This window comes from Cyprinus carpio, chromosome A6 (genome assembly GCF_018340385.1).
Source record: "Cyprinus carpio isolate SPL01 chromosome A6, ASM1834038v1, whole genome shotgun sequence".
NCBI classification, from domain to species: Eukaryota; Metazoa; Chordata; class Actinopteri; order Cypriniformes; family Cyprinidae; genus Cyprinus; species Cyprinus carpio.
The window spans coordinates 15,411,719-15,421,540 of NC_056577.1; the positions used below are offsets into that span (position 1 = coordinate 15,411,719).

General features: G+C 35.1%; 1 long non-coding RNA gene across 1 annotated transcript; it reads left to right on the forward strand.

The window, feature by feature from the left end:
* Window positions 1-1,992: 1,992 nt before the first annotated feature.
* On the forward strand, window positions 1,993-4,527 carry LOC122145298. Its single transcript, XR_006160246.1, has 3 exons — window positions 1,993-2,280; window positions 2,650-2,691; window positions 2,798-4,527. It is a non-coding gene; the product is annotated as an uncharacterized LOC122145298 (long non-coding RNA).
* Window positions 4,528-9,822: the final 5,295 nt, after the last annotated feature.

Genomic DNA, 9,822 nt, shown 5'->3' on the forward strand with positions numbered 1-9,822 from the left:
GTTCATGTGTTCATGTCCTCATATACTGAGATCTGAAATCACTGTGAGGGTCACGTGCGTTTGCAACACCATTCAGAACATGCAGAGTTTTGCTGTTAGATTAATCCATATCGAGTAAAAATGTCCAGAGCTTATCATCGTTATCAACATTATCTCGATTTTAAAGCCCCATGCAAGAAGAAATTGGATTCTTACATTTCACAATGCCGCCTGAACATCTTCAGTGGTCCTCGCAGGTTGGAATCAGCAGCTTTCAGTGTCCTTGCTCGGTGTAAGAAAATGTGAATGCCACAGACTGGTCCAATCAAGAGGTTGCAGAAGGGAGTAGTAATTATGATACAGCTTGTGTCAAGATGATTTACGACTTTGACCTTTGACCTTTTGACAGGTTGAACTTCCGGTGACCTTATGATGGATGGGTTGAACTTTCCGAATGAGTTCTCGGGTTAACCTATGACCCCTCCCCATGCATCGATCATGTGGTTTTGACAGAAGCTATTTGCCGGTTGTTTGAACTTTGTCCCAGTTATATGGTAATGCGTGTGTGTGTGTGTGTGTGTGTGTGTGCATGTGCGTGTGTGTGTGTGTGTGTGTGTGTGTGTGTGTGTGTGTCCCACTCCCATTACATTCATGAGCAGTATATAAATGGATCGGTGTGTTCTACATTTATATATAAAACATTCTATAATTTATATAATTTATATAATATAATTAATTATCATGCTAAAGTTGAAAAAACATTTTAGTTATTTCACATTCATATATAAACATCCTATCTTTATATAATATAATATAAATTATCATGCTAAAGTTGAAAACACACCATTCTTTATATTCTATCCTTTATATAATATACATAATCTAAAGCAATTTAACTAAGGTTGAAAAAACATTCTATTCTTTTAAAAGGTTATAAATGAAATGGTTATAAAAAATATACTGAAACCAATCCGCCTACCTTATTTTAGACAGAAGCTTCAGCTTTGTGAGAAACGGGCTCGCAGCTCCATCTGTCGGACTCCTCTCTGAATGACCCTTACCCCCTGTCTCAGAATATAGGGAGCCTCCGCGCTGTCAGACAGACAGAGAGAGTGCGCGTGCCCGCAAGCGCAAGTTCTCAGTGTCCATGGAAGACACCCCCCTCCTTTTTTGTGCCTCATTACAACAGGGCTAAAGTTGAAAAACATGCTGTTCTTTATATTCTATCCTTTATATAATATACATAATCTAAAGCAATTTAACTAAGGTTGAAAAACATTCTGTTCTTTTAAAAAAGCTTATAAATAAAACGGTTATAAAAATATACTGAAACCGACTGTTTCAGATAAACAAAATCATAATATCTTTAAAGACATTGTTAATTAAAACCATCGTATCTCATGCAGGAGTAGCATGTTTTTGACAGTTTTTCTGACGGGTGCATCTATGAATTACGGTTGGTCAGCCCCTAGCGTCTCTCGTGCCCACGAATTTATGATGACACGGTGCGACCCTTGCCCAGCTTCCCACCTATTGAACAAGTTCATTCATAGAACAAGGATGACACCTAGCGGTCACTCAACACCGATTTCTTTCACACGGGCACCTTTATAAATTTGACGTGTTCAAATGATCACTTGAACCAGAAAACTTTCTCGGACGGCTCTCCAATTGCTCTCCAAGACAATGGATAAAAGTGAGTATTTTATCATTTCATGTTATCTGATGGTAGTGATATTTTAAATACTATTAATTGATCAAAGTATGTTATGCTATTTTTACAGTCTACGATGTTATAGCGTCTTTAAACCATATTATATTTAATTCTTGTAATTTTCTTTATGTTATGCTGTCTTATTTTATCTTATGGTAGTGATATTTAAATACTATTAATTGATCAAAGTATGTGTTATTTGACTTAATATCGACACATCTAATGTCCCAATCACCATCAGACTGTTTGTATGAAAAAAACACTTTTATTTTGAAAAGACGGTGACATCCTGTTGAAAATACTTTTATTTTGAAAATATGACGACATCCTGTTGAAAATACCTTTATTTTGAAAAGACGAGGATATCCTGTCGACATGTGCTTAGCTTTCGGTGCTTCAATTCAGTTCGCTATGTATAGGATTTCAGAAAAACAATTCTGTGTCGGTTAAATCGACGGTCGTTAAAATCGGGTTAAATCGGGGTGTAAGCGCTCCCGGTTAGGAATGCACGGTTCATCTCAGCACCATTTTCCCGGTTGCTAACTGGTCTCAGTGAAATGGATATGATGGTGAAATGGCTCCCTCCGGTGAGTCTGGGGTGAAATGATCCTGTTATAGTGAAAATTGTGCCATCTGCAGCAGTTTAATGTTATGACACGCTGTTATAGTGAAAATTGTACCATCTCTGGCAATTTAATGTTATGACACGCCGTTATAGTGAAAATTGTGCCATCTCTGGCAGTTTAATGTTATGACACGCTGTTATAGTGAAAATTGTGCCATCTGCTGGTGGTTTAATGTTATGACATCGTGATTTCTTTGTTACAGTCTGTCTCTCTGTGTGTGTGTGTGTGTGTGTGTGTGTGTGTGTGTGTGTGTGTGCTCCATTAAACTAGCAAATAAAAACCCTCTCCATGTGTTTTAAATCATAACAGGTTTTTTATTTTTTATCTCAGGTTCAAATATTGAGCAGCAAGCGTTTGACGGTATTAATACATGTAAGTACGTATTAGCTATTCTTTTTATAAATTAAAATGAACGTATTTTAATTTTGTCTTTTTATAAATTTATATGTTTTTTTTTTTTTTTTTTTTTAATTCACAGCGGCCGCGATTGATCCAGACATTGCAGCCGATGGTAAAACAAGATCCATCTCCAACATTTTTTATGAGAAATCAAAATTTTAGATTTTTTTTATGTTTATGAGAAATCACATTTTTTTTTAGATTTCATACAATTTAATTATGAGGACTCAAGAAAATTTCATCATAAACCAAATTTACCTCTTTATATAAGAGTAATTCCCATGTCATTATAAAATTTTGTGCTCTGATAAATCATATAAACAAGCATGCACATACATAAACATTTCAAACTAAAGAGAGACTTATCTCTATTTTAAATGGTAATATATGCCATGATAGTAACATTACTGAAACAAATAATTTATCATACATTTAAACATGTATTCAGCTGATTGATCTTATAAAACACTATTCACTTATTTTAAAGAAGTTAATTAATATATTGTAATTACATATATAACACGCTGTATAAAATAAACATTTAATATAGTTTTAGGTCACAATTAATACGGCTTACATTTTTCTGTGAACAATGATGTCCATTCCGTGAATGAAATGTTTCCAATAAAATAAAACGCATTTATTTTAAGTTGAAATATTAACAAAACGTCCCAGATCGTCCCAGGGTTAAACACCATTCTGAAATGAATGTTTCAGACCCACTCAGAGGAGGGGGTAGTTACAGACCAGAAGATCTGAGGTGTTATTCTGTTAACCTTTTTTCAAACCGAATGTTATGGCTGTGTTAATAATGAATTCAAAGCCTAATCTTAAGACTTTAAATAAACATTTTTTTTTCCTTACATTTCCTGTGATTTTTGCTTACATTTCAATTAAAGTATAATTTATTCCACATCAATCGCTTCATAAGTTTCTTATTTTAAGTATCATCTTCAATGTTTTGATCACCTCTCACATGTGATGAAACATTTAATCAAAGTCTTTCTTTATGTTTAAATATAGAACGAAAAATATTTATCTTGTTTTAAATGGATGCGAAGGATCCTGTTTGTTTGTAACAGCGCAGACGTGACACCCATGTCACCTCAAACAACGTCTCAAATATTTAGATGAAGTTAATGTATCTTTTGGAAAAAATATTTTCAGAAAAAGACCCTCGATTCTATTCAGTCATTAAAGATGGTTCGGGCAGATAGCTTTATGCCTTTGTGGACCCATGCATTGAATGTTTCACATATGGAGAATTGATTTAGCTGATGCTTGTATGTAATTCGAGAACTTTGACCTTTACTACCATTAGGCTATGTTATGCTTCATTTTAAAAAGTGTGTGTAAACACAATATAGAGTTTTCACATATGGAGCAAATAAAGCTGTGAAATAGTCATTATCTGGCTTTTGCTATGGTCGTAAACTTTACACATACCGCTGATATTTTCACAAACAGAACGGAAGAGTCATTTGAAGGCTCTCTGTCGCTGTTCAAAAAATAACACTATTAGAAGGCAAAGAGCTTAGTTTCAGCAGTCACATTTTAAAGTACTTTTACTCGTTTATAAATCACTCAATGGCCTATGACCTATATACAATGCAAATATATGCTTGCTGAATATAAACCTAACAGACCACTCAGATCATTAGGATCAAGTCAGAAGTTACAAACACCAAGGTTTCACTCAAAACAAGGGGAGTCCACTTTTAGCTATTATGCCACCCGCTGTCGGAATCATCTTCCAGCAGAGATCAGATGTGCTAAACATTAGCCAAATTCAAAACTCATCTGTTTAGCGTGCATTTTACTGAATGAGCACTGTGCTATGTCCGAACTGTATGCACTGTATTTTCTATTCTTAACCGTTTTAATTAATTTTAATTAATTTTAAATCATTTTAAAAGTTTTTTTAATTCCTTGTTTTACTGTTGTGATTATTATTATTTCTTATGATTATCTTACTTCCTTTTAAGTAAAGCGCTCTGAATTATCATTGTCTATGAAATGTGCTATATAAATAAACTTACCTTGCCTTGCCTAAATACTGGTCACGCTCAATGAGATGAAGACATGCAGAGGTAGAGAACGCAACAAACATACTCCTTTAGGTCATGAAGCAGCCTGTCTAACACAACACATATTCTCCAGAATGGGGTAATGATGGTTTCATTATTTCATGATGAAGACAGACTGAATATTCAGATACCAGATGGGATTGTTCGACTTTTTTTCTTAAGACAAAGACAATTGTTTGATTTCAAGAACACACAACCAAATCCTAATGCTATTTCACGAAATAACACAACAATGGCTGGTCCATTACAACATATACATGTCAAGTCTGTTTTATCATAGGTATATCATATTTTTCTTGAATATAACTGTTTAGTCTAAATATGTGTTAACAAATATGGAAATGTTTTTTTATATATTTTTTTTTTAACAATGATGTTAAATTTTTCACGTTTAACTAATACCTCATTCAAATCCCAGCATAAACATCAGACTTCAGACATGGCCACCGGGGGCAATACACCACAATACTCATACATGGCAGAGGTCTAAAACGTTGGACTTCTAGATATATGCGTGCTCAGATACCCTATATAAAAAGACTCATATGAGCTCATATCTCCCTACTATTTGTGAAGTACACGGTCATTCCCTGTTGCGATGATACAGTTTAGTGATGTTAGTGATGCAAAGTCCGATTAATTTTCGCGAACCGATTCTTTCTGGGGAATTTGGTTCAGTGAACCGCTTCAAAGAACAGATTCGTCAGTTCCTTTAGTCATCATGCAGTGATGTCAGTATACATTTATTTTCTAACAACTCAGTGTCATGTTATATCAGTGAAACATTCAAATAAACTTATCTGTGTGATCGCATATTGCTGATTATTGTCTTTTGTTCCTTTTAGTTGATGTTTATATACCCCATTTTTATGCAATGAGCCTTCATGTCGGATACGAGTCACGACTGGGCAATTTTGAATAACCTACACATAAAAAATGTGGATATGTTCTACATGTCTAAAGTATAAATCTATAGAAAGAATAAAGCATCCTGATAAACTCATTGATTTAGCTTAACAACTTTAAAATATAATCTGTATGCACGATAAATCGTACACTCTCAAAATTGATAGTACACAAAATATGTGTAAAAGGACTGATAACACGTTAATGAGATGTTTTGGTTCGTGTCTTACACGACTGTGTGTTACTAAACTTTTTATAAAGTTTTAATATAAAAGATAATAGTTTGTTTGCAATTTAGATGCTTTTATTATGAAATCACACAAAGAACCATTGTTTGTTAACACATTATTAATTGAAATAACGCTATGTGTTCATTTTTTTTTGGTCTGTCTACGAAAATGCAGCGAGACACAAGGCCTCAATCTTACTATGTCTCTGTACATTTAAAACACTTAAAGTTGAAGATGGTGAGAAAACACTATTTTCTTTGTACGGGTCTCTAAACACGACTTTAATAAAGCAGTTGTTTTAAGCGAAAGCGATGATTCAGTCCGTTTTGTTCAGTCATAGTGCTATAGGCATCCGCCTTTTAGTTTTGTTCCAGGAAAACAGGTATGACTGTAACTGAGTGTTGTCATGTCTGGCTTTAAGAAATCATGAGGTCAGCAGCTTTTAACATCTCTTAATTTTTCACAATTGTAAATGTATGTTTAGCTTAAATATGAGTTTTTAGTCAGTTACAAATGTGTCAGGCATCCTTTTATATCTAACGGGTATACTGTTATAAACATAACTTTCTAAGCGCATGCGCTCTCGTAGCTCATACAGAGTGGCGCTTTACAAGAGGCACGGCTCTAATAAGGTGTCAATTTACAGTTGTGCACTGCTTATAAAATACGAATTACAGCCTGCCTTGTATTCTACATGTCTTTGCTAATAATAATGTTCATGTTTAATTACTAAGCTTAATCTATTGTGCTGTTATAGCCAGTTTGTTATAATATTTTTTACTATTATCATGTATATAATGTATAGTCATGTTTATGTCACTGTTTTATTTTGTAGAAAAACCACAGCCACAACCAAACAGTCTGTTGAGTGGTGACAATAAATGGGTTAGTCTTATAAAAAACAAGTGCATCTTCGTTTCGTTTCTAATCAGACAGTCTTTGGTGGGTCAGTACCCGGAGCCGGTAAATAGTTCTATATGGTGAAGAGCTATAAAAGCAAACAATTTTACACTGATTTTTGCCTGTCCTGGGATCTTCCATTTCCAACCTCCACCAATCGTGTCTGGCTGTTCCAGGAATTGCTTTCACATGCAGTAATTATTTTTATAAATTACCTTGTTAGTATTTATATTGGAGGTTGGCCGTGTAACTCATGTTACATCTGTGCCTACGGTCTCTTTCTTATAAAATAGTGCCTCTGTGTAAATGTTACCTTCTGTCCTGTCAATTCTGTCTGCAGGTACTTCACCATGTTAAACAGCCAATTAAACAAATACGGAAAGGCCTTAAACAAACAGGAATCTGGCCACTTCTTTTAGATAGGCCAGATGTCCACCCCTTAATTTTCCCAAGGGAGTCAAGTGAGGAGCTTAACCCACAGGTAAACACGATTCACACTACATGATTTTTAGCCTGATTTGCTGCTCGGCGACTGTCAGGCTGTGATCGGGAGTAAATCAGTGATCGATCGGCGGTCACCATTCGTTATGTGTGAACTACTCAACTCATCAAAACGGTGCCCCGACACATCGCCGACACCAGCCAGATATCTAGCATGAGAAATGGCCGACTCGACATCCAGCCAATTTAGCCATTTATTATTCAGCCATTTATGATTTTATTTTTGCAAAGACTGTGTGTAGTTTTGTTTGGTGTCACGGGGGGGTGTACATCTAAAATGAATGGTTTATTTTAGTCATATGTTAAAGTTGTTACTTATGTGACAGAAATAGATTGTTCATTCATAAAAAGATCACTCAAATTTTGAAATCACTTTGCAACATTTAATTAAAGTTTAAATCCTGACATAAAATATGCTTATATTTGATCCCTTGTAGACCGTGATCCAGAGCATTACCTGGCCACAACCCAATGTTGACAGCGACAAGGATGAGGACGACACTGTTCCATTGGAGAAAATCAGTCTTGTCACTGGATTTTTGAGAAAATTCATAGAGGAAGGTAATACTGTAAATGGTTTTTATTTCCTAATTTTTCATTCTCATCTTAATTCACACATAATTGTTTCCTCATAACAATCCCAGTTGCTACAATAATAAAGTGGTTCTTCATATTTACCACGTTTTATGTGCATTTTGTGTTTCATTTCATCTCAGTGTGAGCTGGTTTACTGTTTTATTGTCAAATGGTTATGTTTCTCTCCCTCCTCCTTTCTGTCCTCTGCTGTGTGCTTTACAACAGCACAGGGAAAGGAGAAGACATAAATGTGAATGTTTGACAGAAACAGTAAAGCCCAGCTAACACTGAGATGAAATGAAACACAAATGCACATACAATTGCTAAATTAAACTTCATACTTTGTTTACATTCCACTGTATTTAAAGCAGCATTTAAAGTAAACCTTTTGACGTTCTAAACTAGGAGAGGAAAAGAGACTACAGGGATTTTACTTTTGTAAAGTTTGTACTGTTTAAGTTCAGCACTGTGATATTTTAAAGTTTAGCACATTATTATTTGTCATCTGTTTTAAAGCCTGTCTAAACAGCAAGCATTGCTAATGTGTTATCTTTACTTGAGTAAGAGTGCCATAACTGGATTTGTTGAAAAGATAAGAATCTTATGAGAGAATCGTTACTTCATATTTTTTTAAAGATCTACTACAATGTAAAGTTTTGAGGGGTCACAAGTACATTTTTCTCTTCCATAGCGTCACCAGATGTGCTGCGTGACCTGATGAAGTTTTGGGTGGGGTGGGAACTGCCAACAACAAAACTCAATGTTGAGGTTGTGACCTCAACTTATCCAGTGGCTCACACCTGCTTCTTCAAGTTGAAGCTCCCCAGCCACTACCAGACCTACAAGATTTTTCACCAGGACTTGATGATGGCCCTCAGTTCTTCTCTTTGAGAGCTGTGGCAGCTTTCTTGGCCTCTCTAGTTCATTAAGCTCAGACTTCCATAGACATTTAGTTGTAATTATTGAACAGTTTATACAGCTAGTACATGTTTAATACATTCAGATATTTAGGTAGATACTAGTTTCTCCAGTGTTACTGTTGCCCTTTTACAGTAATGTTCTAAATGATTAATGTTCTAACAATGTTGGTTTTGTAAAGCCGATTTGTCTAAATTTGTTACCCCTTTACAGTGATGTGTTGTAAATACAACTGTACTGCTACATTTGTTAAATTTACACAAGACTTGTGTTCCCTTGAACAACATTAAAGGTGTTAAACAAGCATTTTTATGGTCTTATTCTTTGTAGCACAATTGCCCTGGTTTATGTAGCCATTTGAAATGCCCTTCTCACTCAATATTGGACCAATTCCAAAAATGTTTTCACCACAGGTACAGGGGACAAGGTTTAAAAAATACAGGAATTTCTTTAAAGCAATAAATCAGTTCTTTATTAAAATGTAATATTTACAAATAGCATGCAAAGTGCAAGTAAAAAAATACTTTTCATACTATTAAGTCAACACTCCATGAATGTTGAAAATAACCCAGTGTCAATTAGTATGGAGGATCCTGGGCTCCTAGCATAAGGCACAATCAAAATATCATTTGAAATGTTCTAAAGTAGTTTTTGTTAAGTTTTTGGTCAAAGTCACAGGAAGCCACTGGAAAGTGGCAAGAGAGCCACAAGCTCTTTTATCTTGCCTCAATTAAGTGTTAAGGTATATATCCGCCCCGAAACAGTCCGATTGCTGCAATGGATCCATGTTGTCTCGCAGTGCTATCATTTCCAGATCCAAAAGAGGACTGTCCAGTTCAGGGATATTGACCCCAGAATGAGGTTCATTTGTGTAGTCACTCTCCTCCCATTGAATCTCTGGGATGGGTATTCCCTGACAAAGACATGTGTGTATAAAAATTAGGCATATTAAATGTTATTGAACAAATTTACACTTGTGCACTGTG